Genomic DNA, 11,824 nt, shown 5'->3' on the forward strand with positions numbered 1-11,824 from the left:
GACTTCCTAACTCATCCTGAGTTTACAGAGAACATTTTGTATGTGGAGCAACATCAAAGTAAAATCCTGTTTGTTAAGTGAGAGGTACAGAAGACAAACAGACTGAGCTGCACTTTCTTGTTCTTGTGGTTTTACAGCAACATCACGTCTTGGTCTCTTTGCAGTGGAAGGTGTTTCTTGGTGAACAGCTGGTGCCTTTCACTTTGGCGTTGACTTTTTAAATTCGTGAACAAGGTGGAGCGAGGGACCATGATGTTTAATAATGTGGACATTAACAACCATGCTAAATATCCAGTGTGCCTTATGGAATGTTGAGAGGAGCCTCACATTCTATTGAGGTTCTGGGCCTGTTGATGGTAAAGAAATCATGACAGATCCATTGATTTTGGTTGGATTTTTATATTTTTTTCTGTGGAATGACTATACCGTTTGAAGAAAAGAATGGCATATTGGCTGATGTCAAAACTTGGGGGAATAGTTGATTGCCAATGAGGTAAAAAAAAATGCCTTATTTTTTGGCATTAAATTGAGCCAAAATCATGTAGAAATGTGTTTTATGAATATTTTTTTCACTGAATGTTGTCACCACATGTGTTCTTTACATCTGGAATGTATTTGTAGACAGCTTACCCAATCCACTGAGGATTTGAGGAAATTTTTCATTTTTTAAAATTTTCTATCACAAAATGAAGGTTACCGACACTAAAATGGCCACAATTTTTTTTCGCGATATTTCCGGAAGAGCAGACCCTCCAATTATTGGTCCTCAGGGTCACAGTTAACAAAAAAAACACAAATAAAAAGTATGGCAGGCGATGTCAGGTTCAATCCATTTTCTAGAGTTTTTGAGACTTTGGCTCCCCGACTACTAGTGATTAACGTCAGAAGAAAGAAGACACCAGTGGAGTCCGTCACCATCCAGAGTCATGACGACCTCATAAGGGTCAGATGTTGTACAGTTGTAGGGAGTATTATCTGTCCCTCTGGTACAGTGGGGGAGCAGGAGTGTCCATGATGGAGAGCAGTTTGTCCAGTGTCCTCGTGTCCCTCACTGTGACAAATGTGTCCAGCTCACAGTGGATCACGTGAGCAGTTTACACATCAGTTTGTCTTTTCCTGGAGTTGTTCCTCCAGCAGGGCACAGTGACGTTCAGGGCACTGGCCTCCACAGACTGAGAGAAGATCTCCAGGAACTTGCTGCACACACTGAAACACCTGAACTTTCTCAGGAAGTTGAGTCTCTTCGTTCTCTTCTTATACACAGCTTTACTGTTGTCCCTCCTGTCCAGTCTGTTCACATGGACGCCAAAGGTTCTTGTAGCAGTCACTATTTCCAGAGGAGCTCAGGTACTCAGAGATACAGGACTACAGTCATATCATGCTCTCTACACCTGTACAACACCACCCCCTTATGGAACAGATAATACTCCCTACACCTGTACAACACCACCCCCTTATGGAACAGATAACCCTGTGTCCTGTCAATCATCATATCATGTTTTCTCTGTTTTTCCTCACAGCCTCTTGTATAAAGTTGAGATATATTTTTATTACTTATGTTCTATTTTATTTTACCTTTACATTTATATATTTATGTCTTATTTGTAACCAGTCTCTTGTTATTTTTATTGCTACTTATTTATAATTTATTATTAACATTTATATGTTTTACTCTTTGTTATTATAATAATAATAACATAATGTGATATGTGAGCTGCTTTGTCTTTGTAATTTCCTCCTTTGTTTAAACTAGAAATACAATTTGCTAAGAAATTATTTTATTTTTATATCTTTTTTCCATCTTGTTTTCACATGACTCTGCATTCTCTCCTGTCCAGTCATCTCATTTGATCAACCACACCTGGAGCTGTACCAGACTCACCCCAGACCCCCCCGGGAGCTCGTACCCTGCACAGTCAGACCCCCCGGGAGCTCGTACCCTGCACAGTCAGACCCCCCGGGAGCTCGTACCCTGCACAGTCAGACCCCCTCGTACCCTGCACAGTCAGACCCCCCGGGAGCTCGTACCCTGCACAGTCAGACCCCCCGGGAGCTCGTACCCTGCACAGTCAGACCCCCCGGGAGCTCGTACCCTGCACAGTCAGACCCCTCTGTGTTCTGTGGCCTGTCTCTGAGTCGTATGTTAGCGTACTCGTTCAGGCACTAGTGGCTGATCTCACTCATACTGGAATTGAATTTTCTTGCTATGTATCATACTTGGACAACTGAAGGATTCTACAGACAGATATTATTTTGAAGTAATGGTACTACTACTACTACTACTACCTCTGACCACAACATAAATGCTCAAATTTCAGGATATATTTATTTAAAGAACATACAAATAGCTTGTGTGTGTGTCTGTGTGCTGTTACAGGAGCGGCGGGTGTGGACCCCAAGAAAGCCCTGCTCTCCGGCCCCTCTGCTCTGGAGGGGGGCGGGTTTCAGTCGGTCCTGGAGAGCGCAGTGTCCCCAGCCTTCGGAGCCACCATCATCATCATCGTCACCGTGGTGGTCTCAGGCAGCGCATACCTCTGCTTCCTCCGCTACATCTGCTCCGGCTGCTGCAAGCCCACCCAGGTCGCCCCCATGGTCCACCCCGACGGGAGCAAGGCAGAGGAGCAGGTATAGACACCCCCCCATGGTCCACCCTGACAGGAGCAAGGCAGAGGAGCAGGTATAGACACACAGATGGGAGCATGAGGGCAAAACCCTGAAAATTGTGAAAAGTGCTTATAAACTGGTAATAAATGAGGATGCCTGGAATATGTCTGAAATAACTTTGGGCCACTGCAAACTGTTGAAAATGAACTAGTTCTGTTTCTCACACAACTTTACAAATCAGAACAGTGCCTTTAACAAAGACATTTACACACACCACACACAAATTATAATCATTTGGACATTATGTCCAGTTTTTGTCAGTAAGAATAAACTGGTATTACAGTTGTTATCAGTAAAAACTATTTTTGATTTGAACATGTGCCCCTCATATCTGGAGGCACAGATTTGAAGTTTATGAAATTTAAAATTAAACATAAACATAAAATTGTTAAGGTTTGGCAAGAGGGACCCCAAAGCAGAGCCAGGACTCAGTCAAGTTTTAACAGTTTATTTTACAAACAAAAGGCAGGCTGAGGAGGCAGGAAGCTGGCCGGCTTCTCCAGAGGCAACAGCAGATGACCACGGAGACACCTGGGCGAAAATAGGAGCAGGTAAGTCCAAAAACAAACAATAAGCAAAACAGGTAAATATTCAAGAGCCTGATAGATGCTACCGAACAGGACGGAATTATCTGGCAAAGTGGTGGTGAGAAGACCATGGCTAAATACAGAGGCTGATGAAGGAATTGATTGCAGGTGTGTCTCATCTGCTCTGGAAGAAGCCAGCCACGCCCCCTGCCACACTCAAGCTCTGCAACAGAAAGGAGAGAGCGAACAAAAAAAACAAATCCTAACAAAAATCTCCACAATCACAAGCCACACTCTGCACCAACAAAAGGGAGCATGCACTGCTTTGTGTGGTTCCTGAGTTCACTTGAGTGGCAGTGCAGTGCCTGGGGTTATTCCACAACATGAGGCAGCTCATTGTACTACAGTGTGAACAAAAGTAAAAGACAGAAAGCTCTCTGCAGATGAAAAGTGTATCTGACAAAAGGCACACAAATGCACTATGAGGACTGAATGGCTTTGAAAAGTAGCTGTAATACTATTATTTATGGAGCCAAATGGTCTCCGTCATGGTTCAGTTACACAAAAAACACTTTCCAAAGAGCGGGGAGGAAAGACAAAGAGCGCTGACGTTCACATGATGAGTTTAGAGAAGTTAACACAAAAACACTGCTTTAGAACAGTGTGAGTTTCCTGTAGTATGACAGATTTGATTTTTCCCTCACTCATGATCAGTGTCGCCCCTAGCAACAGGCACACTCCTGATCAAATGTGCATAATCAATTTTTCAGAGCTTCAAAAAGTCCTATATTACATAAAATTGACTTGCTTGAGCTTTAAGTCACGTTATATTGCTGTTACCTCTTCAAAAACAGACATGAAGTTGTGTTTTGTTTCATTCACACATTTGAGTAACTCTTTATTATTAGTCAGTCTACATCTCCAAAGCTCCACCTTGTGATGTCATGAAGGTGTAGTTTTCAAGTTAACAGCTTCTTTTACCTTTTGTTCATCAGAGACTGGCAATTCCAGGGCTGAGATTATCCAAATGCCTCTAGTGAAGGTGTATGGAATGTTTTGTGTTTGAGAGAAGAACTCAGCCTAAATGTGTAGAGTTTTTATGTTAAATCTGTGTGAACAAACACAACTCAGGTCTGTTTGTAATGAGGAAACTACATTAGAATCTAGATCAGAAAATAGCATCATATGGGCCCTTGAACCGTGTTATAGTAGTTTCCTTCTCATCGACCCTCTGAAGTTGTATTTAAAATGATTGCTGATGTTTGAATAATCTGTATTCTTCTCTATTCAAGACGCCATTGCTCTGATCTACCCCTGTTTTCATCACCACTGGTACCGCCTCTTCTCCAATTTCATTTTCTTAATCAGTGATACACATATGATTTTGGCCATTTTGGTACAATTTAAATCTAAAACTTGAAATCTTCTGCTCCAGTGTGATGTGCAGCTAGCCATAGGAGGGGCCCACAGCAGCGGTGCTTTCTTGCTCCCACTGGCACCACAGTTTTCTAACATGTCAGCAGACTTGTTTCTTTTATGAAGTCGTTTTAGATTACTATTGTAATTTCAAATGTTCAAATTATAGATGGATAGACTGTATTGATCCTGAAATTCAATTTCAGTAGTAGGTACAATGAAATAAAACATTTGTAGTCAGGAGTTGTACAGACATATGACGTGTGGAACAAAAGACTCTCTTTTCGTCTGTCCTGTGATGGTGCTGTACAGGGGGTGCTGGGGGTTCTCCAGGATGGACAGGAGCTTGTTTAGGACCCTCTTCTCAGCCACACATGTGAGTGAGTCAAGATCTGCACCCACTACACATCCTGCCTTCCTCACCAGCTTATCCAACCACACAGCGTCCTTCTTCTTGAGGCTTCCTCTTCAGCAGAGCACAGCGATGAAGAGATCACTGATGACTGTCTGGTGTTGAAATGTTAAAGGACTTCAGCCTCATGAGAAAGTACAGCCTGCTCTGTCTCTTTCTGTAGAGAAGGTGTGTATTCTCAGACCAGTCCAGTCTGTGGTCGAGCTGTAAACCCAAATACTTATAACAAATACAACCTCCACAGTGCAGGTTGCAGCTGCCTGCAACCTGAAGTCCACCACCATCTCTTTGGTCTTTACAGTGTGTGTCTCAATGTGCTGGCTGTACTCCCCTTCATCACTGTTCCTGATACACCCCACAATGACATCAGAGTACTTCTGCAGGTGCACAGCTCTGAGATGTATCTAAAGTCTGGTGAGTACAGGGTAAACAGAACTGGTGACAGTACAGTCCCCTGTGGAGCTCTGGTGTTGCAGACAACAGTGTCAGAGGTGCTGTCCCTCAGTTGGACACACTGAGGTCACCCAGTGAGGTCATCTGTAATCCAACTAAACAGAAAAGAATCCACTTCCATCTTGATTAGTTTGTTTTCGAGCAGCAGAGGTTGGATGGTGTTAAATGCACTGGAGAAATAAACAAAAAATCATCCTCACTGCACAACTGCCTTTGTCAAGATGAGAGAGGGACTTATGGAGCAGGTAGAGCACAGTGTTGTCCACTGCAGAAGGTCAACGCTGAACTGGACTCTGAGCTGGTGGTGGAGCATAAGTCTCTCCATTGTCTTCATCACATGTGACATCAGAGGGACTGGCCTGGTGTCATTCAGCTCATTGAGATGCAGCTTTTTGAGGATGTCTACCATTGAGTAGGGACCCTCCCCAGTTGCAGACTCATGTGAAATACATACTGCAGAGGCTCCCCCAGCTCAGCAGCACAATCCTTCAGGAGTCTTGGACATGTTCCATCTGGCCCCACCGCTTTACTGGCACAGACTCTTCTAAGCTGACCAGTCACCTGAGCGGCTGTGACGCTCTCTGCGGGGCTGTCTTGTCAGGATACCAGATCAAAACACTGAGCGGTGTCACTGTTGTTGTGGATATCAGTGAAGTGGCGGCGCTAGTGGAGGATGTGATACAATCAAATTTATTGAAGAAGTGGTTTCATTGATTGGCCTGATTCACACCTCCCTCTGCAACACTCCGCCTTTTGAGCTGCAGCTTCATACCATCCCACACCTTCCTGATGGTGGATTCTGCAGGATTTTTGAGCCTCTCTTAGACTGCCCTTAACTTCCTGCTGTACCTGCTTCAGCTTCACCTGGTCATGATCTCTAAATGTCCTTTTCTTGGCATTCAGAACCCCTTTTATATCACTCATGATCCAGGGCTTGTTGTTGGGGAAGCGACGTACTGTTTTGTTGGGTACAGCTACATGTGTGCAGAAGTGACTGGATTCTGTTCTACAATCTGTGAGCCTTTCAGTGTCCCAGTATAACAAGATGCACAGGTGTCATAGGCAAGGAGATAAACTATAACTATAAAGCAGATACAAGCACTACACTTCTGTTTTAATAATACCTGTAAAAGCAAAATATCAAAAATATATCAAAATCATATTTTTTCATCATGGAATTATCAGTATTTTACATATGAAGAAACTGAGAAATAAAAGCTATTCTGATTTGCACATAGACAGTTGAAATTGCTCTTCAGTAGGTCACATGTGGGGCACATTCACTCACACATAAACACCATGTCAAATTTAGGACTAAACTAAACTAGAGCAAGATCAGAACCAAGACTAGACCAGGACTAAACTGAGCTCAAACCAGGACCTAAATAGAATATGACGTTCAGTCATTCGCAATAATGTATAATAATCAGTGGCTGTACTGTTTTGTGTGTATTCATGTTTTCTACAGAACACTTTTAGATCACAACTTGACATGTTTTCAGCAAAAGACTGGATTGTAAAGTGTTGCTGTTATAGTGTATTGCAGTGTTGTGGTACACGAGCTCTAGCGTTTGCTTCATTTAGAGTCAAGCCTTATTTCTTGGTAAAAACTATTGTATCAATAATGTAATGATATTTTAGACCTGGTTTAGCCCCAGAATAGTCCTGTTATTCAGGTTAGACCTGACCCTGTAGTTAGGGCTGAGATCTGGTGGTATGTGTTCTTTGGGGTACTTGTGTGATAAGTTTGAGGAGCACCAGTGTATTGCATTCTTATGTCATGTTATGTAATATTGCTCAGATATGGAAGAGTATCCAAAATTTGTACTCAAATATCTCAAGAGTAACGATACTTCAAATAATATTACTCGAGTAGAAGCACCACGTAGTGATCCAAGAAAGTATTCAAGTTAGAGTAAAAAGTATTTGGGAAAACTACCACTCAAGTAAACATAATATATGATTTATAATTTGAAGTTCATGTAATTAGAAGGACAAACATTAAATGAAGCAGAAAATGTGGTGTATATACAAACATAGTAATGACACAAACTAAATTATATCTGAGGGAGCAGTGTAAGAAACAAGAAGCACAACTTTTACTCAAGTAAGAGTACTGTTACTTCTATTAAAATATTACTCAAATATGCTGCTATAAAAATTCTCTTAAAAGTAAAAATTGTCTTAAAAGTTACTTTAGTAAATGTAACTGAGTACTACCTATCTCTGACAGTAGTAATGATGTAGTCAAATTTAATTTTGGAATAGTTCCATTATAGACCTGGTTGAGATCTGGTGGTACTCAGAAAACCACTTGTGTTCTTAGGTGGTACTTGAGGTGATACACTTGAGAGCCCTGACCTTTTGCTTTCTTATGTCATGTAATATTGTTTGTATTGGCACATTTAGAAAAAGAATGATTTCTGTATATTGTGTCATGTGGTTCTATTTAAAGTGACAATGAACACCTAAACTCCGCCCACAACCACATTTCAAACAGAGCTGCTAAACGGGGCAGTACCTGGAGGACTGAGGGGAGGGGCGGGGTCTGGAGGAGGGGCGGGGTCTGGAGTTATCAGGAATAGTGTGTTTGTTTTAACAGGTTTCCACACTTCAAACTCCGCCTCTGCAGCCAAGTGTCCCCTGATGTATTCAGGGCAGTCTTATGTGATGTCACGCGGTGCTTGAAACTGTACTGGCCACTGAAGGCAGCACATACATTAGATTTAGTAGTCTTTGAGCATAAACCTGCACATGTACCTAGTTTGCACTGAAGTTCAAAAATGATTAGGAATAGAAGACAGTGTTATTCAAACACCATATACAGTTTAGCAGTGAAAAATGTGGATGTAGTGTTTAGTTCTACTTTAAATCCCATTTCCACCACTTTGACAGACATTTGCATCATTAATGGCAGCAAACTGAAGCTGCTGAGCTCTACCTCTACACAAGCCCCGGAGGACAAAGTGCCCAGAAGAACCAGGCTGTCTGCTGGACCTACAGGCATCATAGTAGTAGTAGTGCAGTACTGCGTGGGGTAAGGCAAGGCAAGTTTATTTGTATAGCACAATTCATTTAAAAAGTAATTCAAAGTGCTTTACAGAATAAGAACTACATTAAACCACAATACAAACACATCCAAACATAAATAATCATCATAATACCGAAAAGAGAGAGAGAGACATTAAATGAGAGAGAAGAGTGTGGAATGAAAACCTTTCAGCCATGTGCACTGTAAAACAGAACTGTTTTGAGCCTGGACAGTCAAGGGGTACTGCATGAAGTACTGTGTGAAGTACTGTGTGAAGTACTGTGTGAAGTACTGCGTGAAGTACTGCGTGAAGTACTGCGTGAAGTACTGCGTGGCCTGTGGGAACTGTTGCAAAGTGTAAAACGTGGTTTGTAAATTTTGTAAAAATTGTTTAACATTTATTTAAATGTTTTGGGGGAAAAAATAAATAAAAAGCAGCAATGATTACTGTAATATCTCATGTGCTTCTTGTCTGAGGAATGATGCTTTCTTTTACTGAGGAAACTGAGAAACATGCCCTGAACTCCACATGAGCATGAATCCTAGCACACACTTCAAGAGCAGGCCTGCTGTGTGCTATTTGAATTGATTTGTTTGGAGGATAAACCTCTTGAGATGTCTTGCCATTTCATTTTCGAGGCGGTCCTCAATTGATACTTTGCTGCTGATGTCATCAACATTTCATCTGTATCTGGAGTTGTGAAGCTAACTGAAAGCACTACTCTGCCTATATATATATATATATATATATATATATATATATATATATATATATATATATATATATATATATATTGTAATGTAGGTTGACCGTGAGCGGCTTGGGGTTCAGTGAGCAAGGTAAAAAAACAAATCAAACACAGACCGGTACTTGTGGTCCACAGTTTACTGTTGTTTTTTCAATGATTACAAAAGTGCAAGTGCAAAAAGTGCAGGGTGCAAAACGGAGGCAGGCAGCAGTTTCCTCTCCAGCAGCAGAACACAGACTGATCTTGAAGGCGCCTTTTATGCTGGTCCTACTGATTGGATAAAACCACTATGCTAAAACAGGGATGGTTAAAATTATCATTAGCGTAAAATTAAAACCTAAACCTCCATAAAACAACCCAAAACACAGATAACTATTAAAACCACCAACTATATACATAAAACCCTAAAACCATTACACCAATTAAATGTTAAAACCCATAAACCAGTAAAATACCTAACCTAAAACCCCTGTACAAAATGTTACACGTGGTCCAGCCCGGAACCATAAAAGAGGGAGCTCGTTTCCGGGGGACTCTTTTCACACCTGGACAGAAGATAAAAAGGGGAGGTAAGTAAAAGCAGATCCACCATTCATTAAAACACAATAAAATACACTAAACACATCAACACTTAAAACATTCTAAAACAGATATTGCACCATATTTATTGCACAAAGTCAATTTAAAATGTAATTTATTATTGTCTCCCTTTTCCTCCAGGGACAAGCAACTTCCAATTAAAGTGCTGTGCCTCAGGAATAAAAAATGGTTAAAGGAAAGCCAATAAATATTTTTTTTAAACCAATTGTGTGCAATTTATTTTGTGATGTGCAAATATGTTAAAAGTGCTGTGTGCTAGGAAAGTGCAGTGTTTTAAAGTGCTTTAGTGAAGGGTGAAGGTGCTAAGTGTGGTTCTGGGGAAACAAACCAGCCTGTTTGTATATATATATATATATATATATATATATATATATATATATATAGTTAGTGAGTAAGTATGTTTTAAGAAAAGATTTAAAAAGAGGGACAGAAGAGGCAGCTCATTCACAGTGTGGCCTGGTCTCCTCTGACCCCTCTGAGCTTCAGGCTGCTTTTGCTCAGGAGGAGCTGACCAGCTCAGAGAGCGCGCAGGAGCTCAGAGGGGTACGTGGGGCAGCACTATTCACTTTAAACACTTCAAAACAAATCAAAGCAAAGTGGGGCTACAGTGGCTCAGTGGTTAGAGCAGTGGTTCTCCAAGGTTGTGTATTAAACATTTATGAATGAAACAAAACACAATTTTAGGTCCAGTCTGTTCGTGATGAGGAAAGTACATTAGAACAGAGATCAGAAAAGTATAATATGGGCCCTTTAATAATTCCCCATTGACTGTCGACAGTGTCCAAAACTCCAAAAGGGAACTGATCTGATGAATCAGATCCAAATGCAAATGGAACAAAAAACTGTAATACTGAATGCTGCTATTATAGCACTGACACAAAGACCCTGCAGCAGCATTATCCCCAAAGTATTCAGAAAACATGAGCTGCACTAAACCAGAGCAGTGAAACACTTGAAGATTAGTTTTCATCTACAGTGAGCCATAAAATCATTTCTTCATTTACTGGTTTATTTCAACAGGGACCAGGTGCAAACACATAATCTCATAAAAGAAGATCTGCTTTACACCAGATTGAGCTAAAGCGTTTTTCCCTCCACAGCTCTAGCAGCTCTATTCAAATACATACACTGAAATATATCACAGCACATTTCCACATCACAAATACTAATTAGACATGACCACATAAGCCAACGTTACAAGTGACCACATGTAAATCCAGCAGAGTGTTGACAGAGATGACTTTTCTGACATTAGAAGAGAAGCCCCTGAACTCAGAGGAGTGTCAGTCTCTCTGGAGCTTGTCCTATTTTACACAAAATGTGAGCTTTAAGCCATGATATTATGTGGTTACATCATTAAAAACATACCGAAAAGACCGAAAGAGGCTGTGATTTTAGAAAAGGAGCCACAGTCACAGTCAGAGGTGAGAGTAGAACAGTGACAGTGCAGGACAGTGTGAGGACAGTGTGAGGACAGGGTGAGGACAGGGTGAGGACAGGGTGAGGACAGGGTGAGGACAGTGTGAGGACAGTGTGAGGACAGTGTGAGGACAAGGTGAGGACAGGGTGAGGACAGTGTGAGGGCAGGGTGAGGGCAGGGTGAGGACAGTGTGAGGGCAGGGTGAGGGCAGGGTGAGGACAGTGTGAGGGCAGTGTGAGGGCAGGGTGAGGGCAGGGTGAGGGCAGGATGAGGACAGTGTGAGGGCAGGGTGAGGACAGTGTGAGGGCAGGGTGAGGACAGTGTGAGGACAGGATGAGGACAGGGTGAGGACAGGGTGAGGGCAGGGTGAGCATCAAACCTGTTGCTGTGAACATTATATTTTTTGATTAAGGTCTTTCACAAATGGAGGTGGCGTAAGTTCAGCCTAGAATGAACTAACTTAGCTCCAGTCATCCATGCATGTTTGAGTAATCTAGGAATCTTTGGCGGGCCCTTTTGGAATCCTCTTTACAGTTAGCAGTATGATCCTGT

Source organism: Boleophthalmus pectinirostris, unplaced genomic scaffold (assembly GCF_026225935.1).
Source record: "Boleophthalmus pectinirostris isolate CB_2022bp ecotype Guang Dong unplaced genomic scaffold, ASM2622593v1 HiC_scaffold_1, whole genome shotgun sequence".
NCBI lineage: Eukaryota > Metazoa > Chordata > Actinopteri > Gobiiformes > Gobiidae > Boleophthalmus > Boleophthalmus pectinirostris.